Raw genomic sequence first — 23450 nt, 5'->3', positions numbered from 1 at the left:
CTCCATCCCTGATGTTGGTTCTTTCTCATGTCCCAACCTCCAAATATAGGAGTGGCCCAGGATTCAGCCCTCAGATGTTCTCTTCTAGATATATACTGGGTCTCAGGTGGACTGATCAGGTCTTGGGTATTAAATACCATTTCTATGCTGACAGCTCCAGTCCTGCCCTCTTATCTCATTTCCAGAGGGTCTAGCAAACTGCCTATTCAACATCTCCACTGTATGTCTAAAGGCAAAGTTAACCCTAACATAGTCAAAACCAAACTTGCAATTTTCTCCCTCAGGTTTGCTCCTTTCACACTCTTCTTCATCTCAGTAAGCGATGTCAGTCTTCTAGTAGTTTGGGATAACACTTTGGCAGCACCCTTGATTTCTCTGTTTCTCCCACATTCCATGGTCAGTTCACCACCTCAGTTGCCTAAAAAGCTGATTTTGCTGTGATTTTCTTTTGTCCACTCAGATTTGATAAAAGTTGAATTAATACCATAACTTTTTTTTTTTTTAAGTATAGGATATCTTCAAGTGGTAGAACCATATATAGCACTCTGAAGAATAAGAGGACTGACCAGGTAGAAAAAGTTCTTAGAATAATATTAACCAGCTGATAATTTTTTAAAATGTATGTTTAAGTCTTAAAGATATATTATTTATTCATGAATATATATACCTATTAAGCTAATTAAGCCTTGATTGGACTGAAAACAAAATTAGTTAATAACTTTAATAAAACAAGGGAAGCCAGAGGATATAGTTTAGAAGAGAAAGGTACACTGTTGAATAGGATTTAATATAGACAGTTAACAAGATAATCAGTTTTCATTCCAATTTGATATTTTTATGAGACATAAGAAATAACATGATATAGCAACAATATATTGCCTTTTCAATTTTCCTGTACTCCATTTTGAATGAACCTTCCTTGAAGCAAATAAAGTATTTGAGATAATCTGGTCTGTGTTGTTTAACAGCCTTTTCTGCCCCACCTGTTAAATTAGATTTATCCAGGTATAGTTTATGTTAAATTTTCACTTTGTTCACCAAGCCCCTCCCCCAGGGCCATTCTATTGATCACTAGATGGATCTCAGAGGGTACAGTATAAATGGGGCCTGATATGCAGAGACCATCCAGTTTTCTTAAAACGTAATAAACTGTTTGCCTTGTGATATAGTCTTTCTCTTGTTTGTACTTATTAAGCAAAGATGCTCAAAGCATCCTCCTTGAAAGTGCCTGTTGTATAGCATTCTCAGTTATTTAAATGATGTCTTTTCACTGGTTTGATAGGTCTCAGTGAGTAACTTATATAAAAATTATGTTATTTTTGATATTATTGAATCTTACCTTACCAAACTGACATAAGGAAATAGTCTTTTTATATGTTCATTGAATGACCTGACAACATTCATAACCAACCCTGTATTGTTTATGCTCAGTCCTTCTTGGTCCTCAAAACTCTAGTCCCTGTTGCAGCCCAAGTCTACACATTTAGAGGAGTTTTGCCAGCATGAGGACTGTTAGCCCTATGTATCTTCTCCAGTTATATATGAAATGTATTCTGTAAGCTATTTATTGATTATAAAAGAAGCCATAGAAAAAAATATTTTATGCTTATGCATATTGCATTCTATTAAATTGAACAATTAAATACTGAGCTGCTTAAGTAGGTGACCTAATTGCTAATCTCTAAAAATGTAACTTTTCCAGTTGTATCCTAAAGATGTCATATAAGTATGGCTTCTATATGTAGTGGAAAGAAAGTGCAATGCTCATGTAATTTCACAAACAACTGGGTAGCTCTCTCTCTGTGCCATGCACTGATATAAATGATTTACCACATTAATTTGACCTTCATACTAACACTATGAGAGAGGTAGAATTGTTATTCCTGTTATAGAAATGAGGAAACTGAAGCACAGAGGAGATAAGTAACTCACTGAAAATCACCTAGCTAGTAAGTAGAAAAGATGGGATTTGAACTCAGTTATGCTGCCTCATACTTGATTTAAAACGTTTCTAGATGATTAAGTTATACATTCAGTGTGACTGTCAGATAGAGGACCTTCATGAGGACGCCCATGGCATATTTGGAAAAAGGCCTTTCATTCATCCCCTTTCTCAATTGTTGGTGTGCAAAGGTGAATTGTGGTGGAAATCTGGGTGTTTCAGAGTTGTCCAGGAGGCAAGGAAACAATGTCCATAGGTAACATGCATGTGAGAGCATGGAATCCTAGGAACAGAGTTTGGACCTCCTTCCCTGGAGATTGCTGGGCTATGCCATGTAATGCTGTTACCCTCACAGAGTAACTGCAGAGAGGAGGATAAAGATTTGTGAATCGGGGCATGGTGAAAACATACCTCCTGTGGAGGCAAATACTCTCAACCTCATATACACCTCACTATGGTTGTTTTCATATGGGAGTAAGAAAGGGCGAGAGGACACGTGGCCTTATGGGCGTAACCTGGAGTGAAACTCTGCCTCCCACAGGATTTCCGATGTGTTACAGATGTGTTTGACTTGTGGTTATGAGAAAGAAAGGAAAAGAGAAAGACATTGACCTATTAAGTAGCTGGTAACCAGTTCAGTCAGAGTGTTCAAAGGGACAAAATCATGGTACAAGGAAGGCATCACACCATTGATCAACATAGGGCTCAAAGCATTCCTAGACATTTGGAGCCACTCTATTATATAGCTTGATACTCTATATTGTTTAATATATTCATATTATTTTTTTCTCCGTGCATTTTTACAAAGTAAGTGTTTTTTCAGCTGTTAAATATTTACAGTGATTAGCCATAGCCAGTAGTCTACCAATATTGGTCATTTAGAGCATGGCATTTCCAGTATATGCCAGGCTTAAGGCATCTACTGCTGTACTTTCGTCAGGCAGAAGTTTTCGCTGTGTGTTTGTGTGTGTGTGTGTGTGTGTGTTTGTGTGTGTGTGAGTGATTTCAGTTTTATAACTATTTGACAGCAGCGGTTAGTTCACATCTATACGGACTGTCTATAGATTTCTGAAAGTGGTGACAGGTTTATAGGTTTTCAACATATAGAGCTTGTTTAGTGAATCTTCACCCTTGTTTCCCACATATGGATACGGTATAGGACATTCCTTATTCCTTTGGCTCAGACAGCTTTGTTAAGCTTGGTGTCAATGTACACATCTGGAGTTCCCACCTCCTTCATGGCAAACTTCCAGATCTCTTTGAGTGTCCAAGGGCCATGCTTCTTTTAAAGCCTACTCCATATATGCACAGGTAAATGCTGATGGTTTATTCTCTGGTCATCACCTCATTGATGGAAGAATGGCCCTTTCTTCTCACTACTCTTTTCCGTGGGAGCCATCCAAACAGTGCAAGAGATTGTGACTCTTCAGGAAGGAGTTTAATGCTGAGACATCAAAGGCTCTATCTAAGCACTAAGAATACAGCAGAGAGCAAAACAAAGTCCCTGCTCTCATGATGCTTACATTCTAATTAAGAAGACAAATACATGTATATACACATGTGTATATATGCATGATATATATGATATACAATTTATCACATGTGACATATACATACACATGTGTGTATATATATATGTGTGTGTGTGTGTGAATATATATGGTAAAAAGAAGAAAAAATAAAGCAGACTGAGGGAACTGACCTGAGAGGGACTGGACAGTCTACTATTATATACAGGATAGTCAGAGTAGGTCATTCTAGTAAGAAAACATTAAATTTCTTAAATTTTGTTCTTTCTGTGGTACACATCAGACATTTCACGATCTTTCCTATAGTTTAGCTCCTTCTTGAAAACGGGAGGCAAAAAGATACACTAGGATTTCTAAGCTGTTAACAGTAATAGGAGTTTTTTTCCCCTTTGCTATTAAAGGTCATCAAATTCTCACTTATGGCTAGGAAGAAAAGAGTTGAAAGGTAGTGAAGGGATGACAAGATGATAAATAAGTGGGTGATTCTAGGTAAGATGACTAAAGGAAAATGGAGATTTTTGTTTTTTAGCATCAACTCTTTGTCCATAATGGTTTCTCGAATCTATCCGCTCCTTTTAATACAACGCCACTAGAGTAGAGAAAGCCTGAAATAGTCTTCATTCCATGAGGCAAATCTTTTGGCAAAAATCTATGAGTGTCCTAACCAGTCTCCATTATTTCAAACCTTTGTCCACACTTTACCTCCCTACTCAGAATCTTCATGGCTTCCATTGTCTTCAGACTCCTCTGCATGGTATGCAAAGCCCTTCCAGAACATCCCATGCCTAACATTCTGGCTCCTCGTTGACGTCCTGTCTCCACATCAACCTGTGACCTCCTTGAGAGGAGAAACTGTGCCTGTTGATTCTGCGTTTTCAATGCCTGGCATGCAATAGGCCCTAATAAATTATTTGAAGTAAATGACTCAATGGATGAGGTGAGGATAATAGTGATCAGTTTTAAATTGGGCAGCTAAGCAAATAAGCCCTATTCAGCTCTAATCTTCACTAGAATTTGAACTTTAAGAAATACAGTTTTCTTTTGAATGTGAGTTCTACTATAAAAGGTTTAATACCATGAAAGGACATTTGTTTCTGCATTCCAAGTCCGCTCCAAAAAGCAGTCTCTTGACTTGACAGGCAAATCTTTAGCAAAGATCACAATAGAGACTTAGATTTTTAATCTACTTTTTACAAATTTGTTTTGCTTTCAAATTTCTGTGATAATTATTTTCATTGTTTTTAATTAATATGAAAAGTAATCCTGATCCTTTACCCTCAGTGTGTATTTTAAAATTGATTTCTACTTAGATTATACAACCTGAAATTTGTAGTCATTTTAACCAAATACTAAAAAAAGTAATGAAAAAACAAGATATTCTAATCAATTTAATCATAATGCACTCAGATTTTCTTAAAGCATCTATAGCTTTGTGTCAGGCACTGTTCTGGAGTTAAAAGAATAACAATAGTTAACATTTGTAAGGTATTTTCTGCATGCCAGACACACTCCTGTTTATATGATAGGAAAATATATCCTTTAATGCCCACAACCCTCTGAGGTATGTACTCTGATAATTCACATTTTATAGGTAATCAAACTAGTTAAAGAGTCATTGAATAACTTCTTCAAGATCTCTTAGCTAATAAGTAATAGAACCAGAATTCAGACCTGCGTGGGTTTGACTCTGCACTCTCAACCTCATAACAGACTATCTTCCAGGGGTAAGAAGAGTCTCTACCCCAGCCTTGGAGGGCCTTGCTCTGGCCCTCTCCACAGGCAAGGAATCCATGGGGCATGCCTGTCCGGAGTCTTCAATTGCCTTCTAGATCATCCTTAGAATTCTCTGCCCAAACAGCCCCAACCTACTTTTTTTAGACTGTGCCACCTACATGCCAAACCCGAGGAGAGGGGAAATAAATAGAGCTTGGACATGCAGGCTAGAGTATCCATGCAGGTAAGTGATAGGCTATTTGCTTTGCAGAATAAAGCTAGAAGTGAGAGAGAAGAGGGGCAGATTGAGGGCTGGAGGAACAACACACACTGCAAAGTTCCCAACCAGAAATCTTAAGAATCTGAAATTCTAAATTCAGACCTAGCCTTCTAGGGCATTATCAATGCGTGTTTATCAATGTAGGAAAACAGAACTTATTTTACGTAATAGTTTCTTAGCCTGGGTTTTAACTGTTAAATATTTAATCCTGTTATGCCTGCTACCATTTGTACTCTTGCTCCCGCCCTAAAAAAATTTAGGGACAGATTTGTCTAGTACATTAAGTATTACTTGGGGGAGGGTGACAGACAATGAATGCACAATAGATCACTGAATAAACAGAACTATTTTATGTCAAGGTGCTTTTTGGTAAAGCTCTGAGATGTATACAGATTACACTAAATTCTATTTTCCTGAAAAACAGTGTCATAGAGAGAGTCTAGTGTATACATTTTTTAATTTAGTTTTACTTTTTATTTCCCCTTATTCGTTTAAAACATGTCACAGAAAAGGACATTTTACTGACATGAATTAGCCAAATTCGGTTGAATTATTCAGCTGGCATATATTTAATATCTATAAGTGAATGAATGTGTGGAAAAAATACTGCCAAACTGCCTTTATGGACTAAAAGGACTATTTTCCAATTTAAATATCAGTCTTAATGTGACCTCCTTTCTGTTTTTACAGCAAGTAAATTAGTCTAATTTACATATGAAAGAAAAATGTAATAAAAGTCAAAATTATTTCCATTGGGATTTTATAATTTAATTAAAACAGTCCTACCTTTCAACAAAAGTACTAGGATCGATTCTTGCTAGGAAACTACTAATATTAAATAGATATATTAAAATTATCTTCTCTAACTTTAGGAAATTAGTTTAGGAAATAAGAATAAGATCATTAAATTAAAATTGCAGTGTTAAATTATAGTGGTCTTATTGGATATATACTCTTAAGATGATTCTAAAAGACACTTTTATTTTGAATGCTGTTATTCAAAGTACTAGAAGTTCATATTTTAAAACAGCATATAAAGTCTTAAAAAGTGATCTTTCATGCTGACCTTATCAATGAGCCAAACTATCATTACTATAGTTATTTTGAAGAGAGTTGTTACACTCTTTCCCAGCTATTTTTGTTGTTGTTTTGTTTTAATCCGCTGTTAACATTTGTCAAAGATAGAGTCTGTTGCCATTCTAGATCAGTACTGGTACAGTTTGATTGATCTAGAGAATTGCCCCCCAAAAATCACAGCACCCAGGTAGTACAGAGTGAGGAACCAGAGTAGCAACCAAAGGCTAATTCAAGCTAAAGTCTATGAGAGAGACTGAGTTTGGAAAGACTGGAAATGGGAAAGGCTGGTAATGAAGACAGGAGAATAGCAGACTAGAAATATGTCAGCTCTGAAGAAACGTGCCAAATATTTCTCATTAGGTATGTGAGGTGTGCAGTAGCTTTTGGTCAGGGATGTTTTGATATTTTGGACCCAGCCTCCTTCTAGGATTGAAAGAGTTGATACGCCGATGGTAAAATACAGCCACAGTCGAGGTACTGTTGTTCCAAATATGCATATGGTAACAGGGTCCTATCCTTGGAATTGAACCACAAACATTTTCCAAGGTACGAGCATTTTTCCTGATTTCAATGGGGGCCATATATTCAGTATAATTCCCTAGTAACTGTTGCAGGTACTACGTAGGGAAAAGATCTTCAATCTTATAGAATGAGGGATGACTACTATGCTCTGAAGGAGCTTTAGAATATTATGAGTTCGAACAAAGAAAATAATTAAAAGAAAAATTCAAAATTCTACAGGACCTTAAGGAAGTACCTTACGGAGTGCCAGACTAGGCATTGTCTTTTTTAATTGCCTACTCAAGTCAGGCTTGGAGGTCAGGCTGGCTACGCCTAATGGTGTAAGGTATTCGTTGATTGCAGCAAAACAAAGAATGCAGGAAAGTTTTGGGGTGTGCAGAAATTGCTGTAGAACTGGCTGTTCTAGTTGGAAACAAAGAACTCATTGTAGCAGAACTGAATTATTGGCAGAAAAATGACCTACCTGGTCTCTTTCTTAGTACAAGGCATACCTCCCAAGGTATCACTCTATTATCTTTTGTGCATTTGATTTGGATTTATATGGTGAATTGAAGACAACTGAACCATAATTTGCAAAAGAAAACCCTCTAGAAATGATACATGAGGCTCAAGTTTCAAGAAAATTTATCTGGAAGATGATAACACTGAAAAACACACTCAAGAAGGGAGTCAGTTTCAGGCATCCTGAATTTTGGTTTAAAATGGCCCTTTTGATGAGTGTTTCAACCACAACCATCTAGAACCAGAGCCCTAAGGTGAAGGACAATGTATATAATCACAGTGCCCAAGCCCTGAGGTTGGTAATGGAAACACAAAGATTAAATGTTATTAGTACCAGTCTTTAGTTCAGAGGATATAACTTGTTTGATGCCTCTTGAAGACTTCAAGGCCACACGATGCTTGGTGACATCTGATGGGACTAAGACGGGGTGTTAGAAGGGGTGAGGTGTCCTGAATAGGTACCTGTGCCCCAATGAAGGAAGCAGAACACAGCTGGAGAATAAAGCCCAGCACCCACTGTTAGGGAGCACATGTGTGTTAATATATATGTCCAGGGCCGACCCTTGGCTACTTGCAGGTCAGCATAGCATTGATGCCAGAGATCATTACTCTCTGAGAACAGGACTGCAGGCTAGATTATCTGGCGGTAGACTTACTGGGGTAGAAATCAACTTATGGGCATTATCAAAAGTCATATATCAGGGCTTTTTGGACAAATCCTGCCTCTCAGAGATGTGTTTGATTTTGAAGTTAAAAAAAGACAGGTGCTGCTTCTGACTGAATTACTTGGCGGTGCAGAAATGTTTGGTCGGTTAGACCTATAACTGGATGTTACACCCCGCTTCCCCACAGGATAGACTTCTCAAATACTGCCCAGATGACATGGGTTTTTTCTCCTACACTGGGCACCTATCAATTCCTTTGGGTTTAATTTTTTTAAAACAGAAAAGCCCATGTACAGAACTTGGGTTTTCTTGGCCCTTTTACTAAATTACATACAGGCATACCTTGGAGATATTTTGGGTTTGATTCCAGAGCACTGCAATAAAGCAAATACTGCAAAAGCAAGTCACATGAAATTTTTCATTTCCCAGTACATATAAAAGTTATGCTTACACTATACTGTAGACCATTAAGTATGCAAAAGCATTATATCTAAAAAAAATAATGTACACACATTAATTAAAAATATTTTATTGCTGAAAAATGCTGTCATCTGAGCCTTCAGTGAGTCATTATCTTTTTGCTTGTGGAGGGTCTTGCCTGGATGTTGATGGCTGCTGACTGATCAGGGTGGTGGTTGCTGAAGGTTGTGGTGGTTTTGGCAATTTCTTAAAATAAGACAACAATGAAGTTTGCTGCATCGATGGACTCTTCCTTTCACAAAGGATTTCTCTGTAGCATGCAATGCTGTTTGATAGCATCTACCCACAGTAGAACTTCTTTCAAAACTGGAGTCAGTCCTCTCAAACCCTGCTGCTGCTTTATCAACTAAGTTTATGTAATATTCTAAGTCCTTTGTCGTCATTTCAACAATCTTCATAGCATCTTCACCAGGAATAGATTCCATCTCAAGAAACCACTTTCTTTGCTCATCCATGAGAAGCAACTCTTCATCTGTTAAAGTTTTATCATGAGACTGTAGCAATTCACTCACATCTTCAGGCTCCACTTCTAATTCTAATTTTCTTGTTATTTCCACCACATCTGCAGTTATTCCTCCACTGAAGTCTTGAATCTCTCGAAGTGATTCATGAGGGTTGGAATTAACTTCTTCCACACTCCTATTAATATTGATATTTTGACCTCTTCCCATGAATCACAACTGTTCTTAATGGCATCTAGAATGGTTAATCCTTTCCAGAAGGTTTTCAATTGACTTTGCCCAGATCTTTCAGAGGAATCACTATCTATGGCAGCAGTAGCCTTATGAAATGTACTTCTTAAATAAAACTCAAAAGTGAAACTTACTCCTTTATCCAGGGGCTGCAGAATGATCTTTTGTTAGCAGGCATGAAAATAAATTAATCTTGTCCATCTCCATCAAAGCCCTTAGGTGATGAGGTACATTGTCAGTGAGCAGTAATATTTTGAACAGAATCTTTTTTTCTGAGTAGTTGGTCTCAAAAGTGGGCTTAAAATATTCAGTAAACCATGTCATAAATGGATATGCTCTCATCCAAGCTTTGTTCCATTTATAGAGCACAAGCAGAGTAGATTTAGCATAATTCTTAAAGGCCCTAGGATTTTCCAAATGGTAAATGAACACTGGCTTCAACTTAAAGTCACCAGCTGCATTAGCCCCTAACAAGAGAGTCAGCCTGCCCTTTGAAGCTTTGGAGCCAGGCATTGACTCTTCCTCTCTAGCTATGAAAGTCCTAGATGACATCTTCTTTCAATATAAGGCTATTTTGTCTACACTGAAAATTTGTTGTTTGGTGCAATCACCTTTATTAATTATCTTAGCTAGATCTTCTGGATAATTTGCTGCAGCTTCTACATGAGCACTTGCTGCTTCACCTTGTACTTTTATTTTATGGAGACTGTGTCTTCCCTTAAACCTCATGAACCAACCTCTGCTGGCTTCAAACTTTTCTTCTGCAGCCTCCTCACTTCTCTCAACCTTCACAGAACTGAAGAGAATTAGGGCCTTGCTCTGGATTGGGCTTAGGCTTAAGGGAATATTGTGGCTGGTTTAATCTTCTATCCAGACCACTAAAACTTTCTTCATATCAGTAGTAAGGCTGTTTTGCTTTCCTATCATTTGTGTGTTCACTGGAGCAGCACATTTGATTTCCTTCAAGAACTTTTCCTTTCCATTCATAACTTGGCTGTTTGGCTCAGGAGGCCTAGCTTTCAGCCTGTCTCAGCTTTCAACCTGCCTTTCTCACTAAGCTTAATCATTTTTAGCTTTTGATTTAAAGTGAGAGACATGGGACTCTTCCTTCACTTGACTGCTTAGAGGCCACCGCGTGGTTATTAACTGGCCTAATTTCAGTACTGTTGTGTCTCAAGGAATAGGGATGCCCGAGGAGAGGGAGAGAGATGGGGGAACAGCATGTCAGTGGAGGAGTCAGAACACACTTAATATTTATTGATTAAGTTTGTTTTCTTATATGGACATGGTTCGTGGTGCCCCAAAACAATTACAATAATAACATCAAAGATCACAGATCACAGATCATCATAACAAATATAATAATAATGAAAAAGTTTGAAATATTGTAAGAATTACCAAAATGCTGCACAGAGACATGAAGTGAACAAATGCACTTGATGCAGGGTTATCACAAACGTGCAGTCTGCAAAAACACAATATCTACAGAGCGCAATAAAATGAAGCACAATAAAATAAGGTAAGCCTGTAGATGCTTCTAGCTCTATGTTAAAGAATTCAAGCTCCAGAGTACTCCAGATGGGCCTTTGAGTTCTGTGGCGCTGCCATAGTGGCAGATGACCTACTAACTGGTCAATCCACTTTAGGATATTTCCTAGGGGTCCTTATTGACAAGCAGAGAACTAAAACACCCAGAAAAATCCCAAGAAATATGGAATTACCTAAAATTTGGAAGCCTACCTCTACAGCACAGTGGCACTCCTATATATGACTTACCTATAAGGAATTTGGGTTCCCAAGAACTTTACCCTTAATAGCACAAACTCACTTTTCCAAAGCTTTGAGGATGCTATACAGTAAGTGGCCTAGGAGAGTCTGAATTAGTTGGTTATACAAAGAAGGCTGTTGGATATTGTCCAGATATACAGTGGCCCCCTCCATCCAAAAGATCACAGGAGATACCACATGAACACTGGGAGACTGGCAGGGAATTCTAGAATCTAAGAGGACAGTATCAATAATGTATATAACTTAATTTATATATTAAAAATATATTTTGAAAAAGACCTTTCATTCATCTCCTTTTTCAATTGCTGGTGTGCAAAGGTGAAGTGTGGTGGAAATCTGGGTGTCTCAGGGTTGTTCAGGAGGCAAGTAATCAATGGCCACATGTACACATGCATGTGAGAGCACAGAAGCCTAGGAACAGAGTTTGGAGTCAGGCTGTCATTTGTTTGGGAATAGAATAGAATCTTCCAGGGAAGAAGCGGTAGATAAACTGACCTATCTCTGCACACTCAGTGGATCTGCAAAATGGGTCTGACAGGATAGACAGGCACTCAAGAGCCTCAGTCATGGTGAGGAAACAGCTCCTATTTACCATTCAAAAATAATCATACTTGATTATATATTTTAAAAGGCAGCTTGGGAGTCTTTAGCAGAAGCACAGAGGTTGAACTTCAAAGGGGTAGTTAAGTATTGGAAGACAAAAGGTATATAAGGGCCAAGGGGAAGCTGAGTAGAAAACAGAGGGGTTCAGAGATTAGACCTGGGGTGTTGTATGTTGGGGGTTGATTTCATTTTTCTGAATGGGTTGCTGCTGTTTTGACAGCTTTAACTGATCCAGCTGAATGGGCTGACCCCCTGTAACAACTTAACAATACTGTGTGATTTCTAACAGACAGTATATATTTGGGAACCAGACAGAATAGAGATGCAATTATGTAATAAAAGGATCTGGCAAATTCCTCAAGGAAGTTTTTACTCACCCTCCCAGTCTCCCTTTTAGGTGACATCCTCCTATGCTTTGCTGCCATAGCACCTAGCCTGTTCTTTTCACAGCACACTTATTAAGGTTCTGTCATATGTTAGTTTTTGCTATTACTCTATAAGCTTCACAAGGCAGGTACCCTATTCTTAAGACCCTTCACAATGCCATGATTATAGCAGGTATTAAGCAATTACCAAATAATTCATGAATGGACGAAGGCCATCCAAATCATTATAACTTCAAATTCCTTAAGAAGTGGAATTTTCTGCTCTGTTCCCAGATGATAATCTTTTCCTCTTTTGACCAAATCTGTGTCCATTCTCTTCCTTCTACTCAAGAAATCTTTTAATAATACTAACAGTGCTGTCCATGAGAAGGTGAGAAACAGTTATAGTAAAACCCTGGTTACCTACAGTGCATGTGAAATCCATGGTCATTCATAGTTTGATGCTTTCTTTTGAAAATCTTTTAAAGATGTATTTGTAAACTTTCCTATCTTAGTAAGTACATCATTCAGACTTTGAGATTTGAGAAAAGCCTCCCAGTTATCATTCAATCAATAAATCAAAAGGTATTGTTTGAACACCTACTCAGTACATTTGGCATTGTACTAGTTGTTATGGGGACAGAGGAGATGTAAGATATCATGCAGGTGGGATAGCTGAGCTTGGGAACTGTGTGAGTATGTAAAACAAGATAGCAATGTGGGGCCAAGGTGGGTGGTCTGGGTCATTAGTGTTGCAGGGCTTTTGACTTCTCCTGAATTAGACAGGATATAGGTCAAGTGTGTCCTGATGCCGAGACAGAACCTCGAAGTCCCTTCTAAATATTAATACTTAATTTTAAATTTTCTTATGCTTCAGCAGAGAATTAAAGTGCAGAGCCTTGATTAACTGAAGGTTTCAACTACTTAGGTTTTACTATACATATGGTTCACCTTTTTAGGCACAATGTATTCCTAGAAACCATCATAAAATGCATCAACATAAAGCAAATCCAGGTTGTGTATCCCTTACCCTAAAGGTATATGTGATTACTTGCATTGTCTTTAGCTATTAGCAGAAAACTGTTAAATGAGTGTATAAAGACAGGAAGAACAGAAATATAAGGATTAATTTATCGAATGAGTAGACCAGGGATATCAAAGTGGCAAAATTCAGAGACAACATGTTTTCAACATGTTGAAAAAAAAAAAGTGTTATGAGTGCTGGGGATCAGTGCAGAATGGCCAGAGAGAATAAGTGCAGTAACAGGACAAAGCTTTCCCAAGGGGAGGCATCATAAGCTGAGTTCCAGAGTTGACTGAGAGAAGGGGACACAATTGGGAGAAAGTTGACTGAACAATGCAGAAGTAAACACATCAACTCAGAGAGAGAGGGGGTTGGGGGGAGAGGGCACACACGGGACATTTTGGTCAATGCAGAGGAGACATGCATTCATCTTCTCATTAAACAAATATGTAGTGAGTCTCTACAATGTGCCAAATATTGCTCTAAGCCCTGAAAATAGAGCAGTGGACAAAATAGACAGAAATATCTGCCCACATGTAGTTTATATCCTAATGGGAGGAGCCAGACCATTGACAAAATAAATAGAATGTCCAGCGTGCTAGAAGGTGCTATTTGTCTAGCACCTTCTGTAGTGAAAACAAACGCAGCTGGGGGATGAGCAGCAGTGCTCACACCTTCCCCTCTAGCACTCCTCACTCCACATCTGTCTGTTTTTCTCTACAGAAAGTGCTAGACATATAGCACCTTCTAGAATGCTAGACCTTCTATTTATTTTGTCTATGGTCTGCCTCCTCCCATCAGAATGTGATATCTGAGCCAAGTCCATAAACCTGGAGGGAAATATGAAAGGACAGCATCTTCCTCAATGATATGTCACTTGAAAGGAAGAGACTGGCACTTAAACGTGAATTATAATCTAATAGGTTCTATAATTTAAACTAAAATCTAATAAGTGCTAATCATTTAACAAATAATTTTTCAACAATGACTGTGTGGAAAGCATAGTTCAAGGTGTATAAGAAACATTAGGAAACAAAAGGACAAAAATCCTTGTCCTCATGAGTCTTATATTTTGGGGGAAGAGGAAACAAAATAAAAAGTAAACATGGTTATAAGTAATTATATAGTATGTTAAAAGTGCTAAGTGCTATGGGAAATAGTAGACCAGGATTAGGGGTATACGTGGGAGTTGCCATTTTAAATGGATTAGACGGGCTAGACATCATTAAGAAAGCAGGTGTTTGAGCAAAGTCTTAAGGGCAGTGAGAGTTAGCCTTGTGGATAATTGGTGGAGGGGATCGAAAAAAAGAGAGGCTATCAAGGGATGTAAGAGATGTGACATAGATGGGAAAATGGAAGGAGTGGAGGTGGCAGATTGTTGGTGTCAGGATCCTGGAAGTGAGTGAGATTGAAAGACAGGAGGTAGTGGTCAGAGAGGGTAATATGGGAAATACTGGGATTGTAGAGGGGTTGTAATTACTGGTAATTACAAGGTCTAAAGCTATGACCGTGGCTTAAGCAAGTAGCTAAACCAGAGTGGAGGACAAAATAACTGGAGAAGAGAATGAGGAAGTGGGGCATCTAGGTGTTGCAAAGATGTTCTGCATATATACTGAAATTGCCATGAACTGAAATAGTAGTAGTATTGGAGAGTGTGATAAGCAACGAGTCAAAATTCTCTAGAAATGAGAAGGCATCACCCTGGCATCAGTAAATGCCCGTAGTAATTCAGGGTTCTGCGTGATGAAATCTGAGTTAAGAGTGTCAAAACTGGGAGAGGTTAGGGATGAGGGAGAGAGAGTGCCCTGGAAGTGGCAATAAGAACTAAGGAGGGCAGCTATCTACCTCTAGGCCCAGTGTCATGAGGGTCGTGGGAGAAACAGCCATTACTCATGAGGTCAGCAAAGGAAGCGAACCTCAGGGGTGATTCAGTTTTCATTAGAGCAAGGAGTGGGAAAATTCATAGAAGAGACTGATATACAGGGAATTCTTCTGGAAATGGGCTAACAATTTTGGAGAGCACAAGAAGAGGGTTTCTGAAGTTGTAAAAGAGTGCAGATGAGGGGAGAAGAGAGACTGTGTACAGCCTAAGAGGGATTAGAGGGGCATTTGCAAGTCTTAGACTCCTTGAAGCAACTGACATGAACATGGATAAGTGAGATTAGTCTTTGTGAACTCAAGGTAGATAGTGGTGATAAAGCTGTGAGTGGCAAGAGGAAGGTAGAAGTTCTGGGGCTTTTCTTGATTCTATGGAATGAAGAGAAACGATCTGAGGAAGCCTGACTTAGTTCTGGTGTGAGGATGCTCACTCTACTCAATCTCCTATTGAGTGGGAGATGGACATTTGTTTTTGAATGCCTTGGGCTACCCCCTCAGACAATCAGCTGGAGCTGATTATCTGAGGAGGTATATAATAGCTGAGGATTATACCCGAAGGTAGTACAAACCAACAATGCTTTGGAAGTGAAAGGGTTTAGTGAAGACTTTCCAAACTATCTAACATCATCTTCTCCCTGGAGGAATTTGCTTCTTGCTAAATATATTTACAAACGTAATATGTAATTTATACCCACACTTGCATAATCTGCAACTAACTAAATAAACAAATAACTAAATAAAATACATACAAATAACTATAATTTAATGCAGAATGTAAGAATCACAATGCAAATTCTGTAAGGACTCAAAAGTAGCGAGATAAGCTACACCTGAAAGGAACAGGAAGGAACGGATGGCAGAGATGTAAAAGTACGATAAGTGTCTTAATTGGATGCTGAAGAACTGCAAGGACTGTAACAGAGGGAAATGCCCAGGATGACTCTTCAGGCAGAGAGAAGAGTCATACATACTGGCCATGACTAGGGCATCAGGGGAGAAGTGAAAGAGAGAGCCATTGAGTTAGATATAGGTGAATTTGTTTGAACTTGACTACTCAGGTGGTGGAAAATCATTGAAGGCTTTTTGATTGTTTAGTAGGGTAGGCAATAATGTATATAGTCAACCCTCCGTATCCAGGGGTGTCACATCCCTGGATTCAACCAACCACAGATTGAAAACATTCAGAAAAAATATTCCAGAAGCTTCCAAAAACAAAACTTGAATTTGCCACATGCTAGCAACTATTTCCATAATATTTACACTGTATTTACAAATACTTACATAGCATTAACATTGTATTAAGTATCATAAGTAATTTAGAGAAGATTTAAAGTATATGGGAGGATGTGCATAGCTTATATGAAAATACTGTGCCATTTTATATTATATAAGGGACTTGAGCATCCTTGGATTTTGGTATGGGGTGGGGGGTCCTGGAACCAACCCCCTGGAGAAACTGAGGAACATCTGTATAATGAATTTCAGTGGTAGATGCCCAAGGTAAAAGACTGAGAAAATTGTTAACAGTAAAGCAAATGATAAATAATGAGAGTCTAAACTAGGTTGAAGTCCAATAAGGGAAAGATGAATGCTAAAGATACTGAGGTAAAAGCAAGAAGTATTGGTGACTAACAGGTTGCTGGGATTATGGCAGAGGGAGGAGTCAATGTTGACCATAAAGATTTAAAGCAGAATAACTAGGAAAATATTGCAATTAACAGAAATAGGTCAGTCAAGTCAGGAAGAGCTACTGATAGATGGGAAGATGATTTTTATTTGAGACTTGAAGCTTTTGAAGTTCCAGTAGGAACCTACGTGGAATGTCCAGAAGACTGTTGAAAATTCAAGACAGAAACTTGAGTGAGAATTTGGAACTGCAGATACTAATTTGACGGTCATGTGCAAGCAGATGAGACTTAAAGTCATGTTAGTATATGAAGCCATCAAGGTATAGAGTTTAGAGAGATGTAAAAATAGCCAAAGACATAAAAAGAAAATTAGTTGTGGGAATGGGAGAAGTGATAGAGTGTCCACTCACTGTTGAAAGGTAGAGCACATTTAAACATTGCTAAATACTAGTTGCTAGATATAATTAGGAAATTATCATTTGCCTTTGAGTGAGCAATTCACTAGACAGAGAGAGGAAATGATCTTGGCAAGTACGAAACTCTTCTTCCTCTGAAAAGAGAACAAAGACAAATTTGAGTTAAAAAAAAAAGTAATTTAGATATTCTAGGTAATATAAAGGTACGGTTGGGTCATATCTTAAGTATGAGGACTTGGTAGAAGCATTTGGGGATTTGAAGAGAAAGGATTAGAATAGCGAATGTGAGAAACTATGATGGAAAGTCAACAAGAGATGAATCAACAAGGCCTAGGGGTTAGGTGAAATGAGAAAGAAATTTGGAAGAAACAGGGCCCCACAAAGGCAGCTTCAGATGCTAAGGTATAAGTTGTTGCTTAGGATGCATAAACACTACTTCTGTTTATTTTCAACTTCATGTTTAGAATTCTTGGCTCAGGAGCCTGCCTTCTGTCCCATCCTCTGGCTCCTCCTGAATTTGCCCTTTATCCTACTTTTGGTCTTTGGGTCTAATAACTCTCTCATGGTTTCATGATCCATTGGCCCCAATAGCTCATGAGAATTCCCTGCTGCAGGCCCCAGGGATTCCCAACAACTCTGTCTAAGGTGGAGGTAGTGAGATGTGGGGTGATTTGGGTGATTTTATGGAATTGGGTAAGCTGAAAATCATGAGCAAGATAATACTTTGTAAAATGTAGAAAAATGTCTGGTGATGATAACAAAGATTGGGAGGGGCATATTAAATAAGAGCTGTGAACTTTGAAAGAATAGAAGTTGATACGTTTTAGAGGCAGGGACTGGGGCAATGGGGGGAGAAGCCTACAAACAGCTAGTCAGAGCAAGAAGATTAAAGCATTGGTTGAAGATTTACCCAAAGAATGATAAACTCTAATAAAGCTGAGTTTTGATAAAGTGGAAGCAATAGCTGGACCATTTTGGGAAATATGGAGACTATGGAACAAGAATTTCATAGGACAATATGGACTATAGATTAGTTCGTTTTATAGTATCAATATAAAATGTCCTGAATTCACCAACTCTTGGTGATTTTATAAGAGAATATCCTTGTCCTTGAAAAGTACACCTTGAAGATTATGAGGTTAAGTACTGATCATTGATATGTATATGTATAAAGAAGTACCTAGTCAAATTCCAGCCAATGGAAGTAAACTGGGCAATTAGTTGAAATAGTTTAGATAATTTAAATATTATAAAATATTAAATTTCATTCCTATAAGGTAGAGTAAAGTGAAAATTTTTAAATTATAATTCAGAATTTCCTTTGCCTGAGTCCAAAAGTAAAATGAATTTTATAAGAGACACTGAAGTATTTAGAATCATCTTTGGCTTGAAGATTGAAGCGATTTTATTATAGAGAATGGACTATAAAATATATTATTAATGTGTACTTCAAACTATATTAGTATTAGTGCTAATATTAGTACTAATTACTAAGATACTTAATCTTACACTTGGTATTAGTACACACTCCTTTCAATTTTTCATGCTGCTGAAGCCTTGCAAGGAATTCCAAGTAGAATATAAAAAATAATTTTTTAACCTGAAAAAATTTTTATCATCTCACAGCTGAGCTCAATCCGTTTGAAGAAGCATTACAATAATTTACCCCTCGATCTGAATAGGTTATATAAACCAGGTAAATATAGTGTAGGGATAAACGACTTTAGTTAACCACAAATTGATCTGTAAGTCAAAAGATTTATATAATGTGTCACTGGCATACTTTTTAAAAACCACATAAAGTAATTTAATATTTTTATATATATTCTCAAGAAAGGAATATATTTCCCCACTGTGCTCTGATTGTCCTTTATCTAACAAATAATACTCTATCAGTTAATTTATAATGCTAATCTTAAATAAACTTTATTGATAAATATTACATCAATAAATCAACCTTACTGATAAAATTTACATCATTTAAAGTGTCAATTGTACAGTTTTTGACAGATGTATAGACCTGCGAAACTAACACTACAAACAACATACAGAACACTTTCATCCCAGCAAAAGTTTGTACTTCTTTGCTGACAAGGTTAAAACATAAAACAATGGGGGCTTCCCTGGTGGCGCAGTGGTTGAGAATCTGCCTGCTAATGCAGGGGAAAACGGGTCCGAGCCCTGGTCTGGGAAGATCCCACATGCCGCGGAGCAACTAGGCCCGTGAGCCACAACTACTGAGCCTGTGCGTCTGGAGCCTGTGCTCTGCAACAAGAGAGGCCACGATAGTGAGAGGCCCGCGCACCGTGATGAAGAGTGGCCCCCGCTTGCCGCAACTAGAGAAAGCCCTTGCACAGAAACGAAGACCCAACATGGCCAAAAATAAATAAATAAATAAATAAAAATTTAAAAACATTATTCCTCTTTAAAAACAAAACAAAACATAAAACAACGAATGATTCTGCGTTACAGACAACTGATGAGTAACTGATATATCTAACATATAGGGTTTTGGATGACCTTTAAAAATACATCTTTCATAATATAAATTATATCTTAAAATGTCCGCATAAACTAACAGGACTGTACATGCTATAAAGCAAAAGTTTTCCACCAATCATGTCATTTTAACTCATACTCTACTTTTTAAAGTGTTTTCACAACACAGTAGATGAATACAGCATATAAAGAGCAGGAGCATTTTCCCTACCTCATCAGCAAGGAAGCAAAACCTCAGCAAAGTTAAATTATGAAGCCAAGGCAGTTAGGACAAGAACAAGTTGCTTGCTTCCCTGTTCCAGATTTGGCTTCCAGGGCAGAACTGGAAATTCACAAATGGAAACTGCAACTGCAAACACCATTTCAAGTGCTTCTGCCTAATTAGCATGCAGCCCAGAACTGTCCCCTGGCAAGATATTGGGGAAACACAGTTGTAAAAGGAGAAGCTCTCTCCGTTGCTGAAAAAGTGCCAACCAATCTGATTCAGGCACTTGGTAAGACATTCAAGTTGGGGCTTTGGTGTTAAAACTCAAAGTTTCCTTGTGCTCAGAAATAAAGTGAATTTTGAAAAGGGCACTGAAGTACTTAGGGAAGTCTTTGGCACTGAGGACAGAAAATAATCCTACTGGGGAGAATCTAACATCCTCATCTCTAGAGTGGGACTGATGATAGGAAAAGTAATGACATACTACTGGTATGAAAGAATTATCTTCAGCTACATGGGAATTATTATTGAGTCATCACTTAAGAATTAATAATAGTACTAATTAACAAGGGTTTTAGGTTTTAAATCATACTTCGGTATAATTGTCTTTCTTTATGTTTTTCTCTATTCCATATAGGACAATGTTTAAGAGAAGAGGCTCTGTAGTCCGAATTGGGTTCACACTTGGTCTCCGTGCTCACTAGCTCTCTGACTTTGAGATGAGACTTTGCCTGAGTTTTAGTTAGTTCCTCATCTTTAAAATGGGCTTAGTAGTGCTTTCCTCATAGGACTTTTATAAATTTTCAGTGAGATAATACATATAAAGTGCTTGGTACAGGGCCCAAGCGAGAGTAATCACTTAATAAATATTTGGGGTTCTTTCCCTAATTTTATCCTATCATATATATAGGTTTGATTTTCAAGTGGCAGAGTCAACTAGAGATACCTTTTTGGTCTTTGAAGTGTAATTACAGGAAAACCAAATGCTGAATTAACTAAAATTCACTTTGAGTTTTAATTTATTTTTTTACTTAGAATAAAATTCTCTACAATATAGGGTGTTTCTCTGCCGCTCTAATCAAGTGCACGCCTTCAATGTGACTTCAGGATTAAAAGATATAATGAAAAAAATGTATTCCTACTATCCTGGGGCATTTGGGTTTTGACATGAATAGCACTATGATTTTTTTTTTAGGTGGGAGAAAGGAAATTCATACATGCCAAGAGTTGGAGAGGAAAATAGGAAGAGCCCCTAGAACTCTAGTGTGTTAGATTAAAAAACATTATTTAGAGGAACAGAGTGGGAAACCGGTGAATATTTTGGCTTTTATAAAAAGGGAGTGTGCCTCATAAACAGGACAGTTGGAATGTATGGAAAAGTTCCAGTTAAAACAAGACACAAAGCACATGACTAATATTGCTTTTCCAAGTTAGACAAATGCAGCTTTAACCAGAATTTGCCTCAGAGGGGCCTCTGGAGCCCTCCTTGAATCTTGAGATTTTGATCCTTTTTCAAGTTCCAAGTCTGAAGTAGGAAAGCAATATTGAGAGATGCTGTGTTTTTGCCCCTCACCTTTCTTCCTGAGTTTCCCTCGCTTTGTCACAAATTCCCACCAGGTGAGTGAATGTCAGAAGACAAACTGATATGCACAGGTAAAGGAGCAAATGCAAAACTTGATTTGAGCCTCTTCAAGAACTATCTTGTTGAATATCTGCTTGGCCCACCAAAAGAAAATTCACTGTTAGGAAATAATATGAACTGCAAAGTCATTTTCAAATGCAAATGACAAGTACTCTTTATACTCTTTCGTCTCCTTCCCATTTCAAAGAAGATATAATCTAAAAAACAATCAAAAAAATTTCAGCCAGATTTCTGCATTTTACCTATCTTTCAAACCTGACGGTTGTCCTTAATGTGAAGAGACTCCTTCATCAATAATAATTCATGGGGGCTTCCCCGGTGGCACAGTGGTTAAGAATCTGCCTGCCAATGCAGGGGACATGGGTTCGATCCCTGGTCCGGGAAGATCCCACATGCCGCGGAGCAACTAAGTGCGTGCACCATAACAACTGAGCCTGTGCTCTAGAGGCCGGGAGCGCAACTACTGAGCCCATGTGCCGCAACTGCCGCGCCTGAGTGCCACAACTACTGAAGCCTGCACACCTAGAGCCCCTTCTCTGCAACAAGAGAACCCACTGCAATGAGAAGCCTGTGCACCACAACGAAGAGCAGCCCCCGCTCGCCGCAACTGGAGAGAGCCTGCGCGCAGCAAAGAAGACCCAATGCAACCAAAAATAAATAAAATAAAAATAAATAAATTTTTTAAAAAAAGAAATAATAACTGGGAACTTCTCAATCTGAAGAGAGAATTAGATATGCAAATACATAAAGCTTATAGATCACACTATAAAAAAATAATAATAACTCATGGTGTTTTATTTCTCCTTGTACATTTTCTATCACCTGAGCATGGATTGCCTTGTGTATTGTTTTTATTTCTTATTCTACACACCAAACTACTGTGCATTTAGGGTGACCTGAGGCCTCAGCTTGCCTGAGGAGTTTCAGTTTACACCTGTTTCACCAGTGTAATTAATAGTTCCCCCTTTCAAGTTAAAATTGTTCTGGTGTAGAGCATAAATTACACAATCACCGAAGATGGCCTGCAATCAGAACTTTTTCAAAGCAAAGTTGGTTAAAATGTGTGTAAATGAGTCACAATAAAAGTTTCTGATATGACCCCTCCAGACTAGCCTTCTTGATGTGGCCCATTTCAACACAAATGAGTGTCATCAGTGGCTTCACAGTGGTTCTTCTTGTAAATTCCATCATGAACTAGAGTTCTGATTTATGCCATCCCAGCGTACTTTAAATACTGACTCATGTTGGGATTGCCCCAAACAGGGCAGGGCAGACTAATGGAATGTGAAGCATTGCCCTGACATTTCTTAACCTGCCCAGTGTTGAAAGTGGCTTTATTTTCCCCACTTGTGCTCCAAAAATCTTTATGCTAGCATAAAACCCTATTGTACTCACATGATTTTCTGCTATATAACAAGGGAGGTTGAAATTTGTCCCTGAAACGAGGATTACATGTAATAAAAATCTAATAAACCTGGTTAATAAGAAGAAAAGATACTAATGCTATTTCCTAACATTGGCATTAGAAGGAAGTTCCTCTCAGTAAGAAGTTACTCAACCTCATAGGGGCATAAAACATTTGCTGAAATGGAATCTGATTTAGATCTGAACAATAAGAAAAAAAAAAAGTGAATTTGGTAGTTTTGCATCTGATAATGGTACCATTCAAAAGTGCTATTTCAATTCAGTATCATTCTATCACATATTCAGAGTTCTTTAGAAAGAAACTAACCTTGCTTTAAAATAAATCAGCAGAACTGTACAATATCAGAAGACCAAATGTAAGGAAAAGAAATTTGTCACTATAGGTATATTTGGTTTTTTTCACATTTGGAAACATCAAGATGAGGTCATCCAGATGTGAAACATTAAGTAAACATAGTTATATTGCCTTTTGCAATGAATAGGTTTTGGAAAGAAAGATTATTTAAAAATGCATATTCAGGAGCTAGAAAGCCCTGAGAAATTAAATTGACAAATCAAACTCAACTTAGAATATCA

General features: G+C 37.9%; 2 protein-coding genes and 1 long non-coding RNA gene across 6 annotated transcripts in view; 1 reads left to right on the top strand and 2 right to left on the bottom strand.

Moving 5' to 3' along the window:
* Positions 1-23450, bottom strand: part of MACC1 (MET transcriptional regulator MACC1) — a 332598-nt gene that overhangs the window by 205876 nt on the left and 103272 nt on the right.
* The window catches only part of ITGB8 (integrin subunit beta 8), a 123450-nt gene that overhangs the window by 25946 nt on the left and 74054 nt on the right, over positions 1-23450 (top strand). The gene's annotated exons all lie outside the window — the stretch shown is intronic.
* LOC309665923 overlaps positions 4191-23450 on the bottom strand; it is a 265959-nt gene continuing 246699 nt past the window's right edge. Inside the window, exon 3 of the long non-coding RNA XR_014266765.1 lies at positions 4191-21522. This is a non-coding gene — a long non-coding RNA (uncharacterized lncRNA). The remainder of the gene's footprint in view (positions 21523-23450) is intronic.

Source organism: Balaenoptera physalus, assembly GCF_965194825.1.
Source record: "Balaenoptera physalus genome assembly, chromosome: 8".
In the NCBI taxonomy this organism is placed as follows: domain Eukaryota; kingdom Metazoa; phylum Chordata; class Mammalia; order Artiodactyla; family Balaenopteridae; genus Balaenoptera; species Balaenoptera physalus.
The sequence above is the reverse complement of the archived record's forward strand: the minus strand, read 5'-3'. Positions and strand labels throughout refer to the sequence as shown.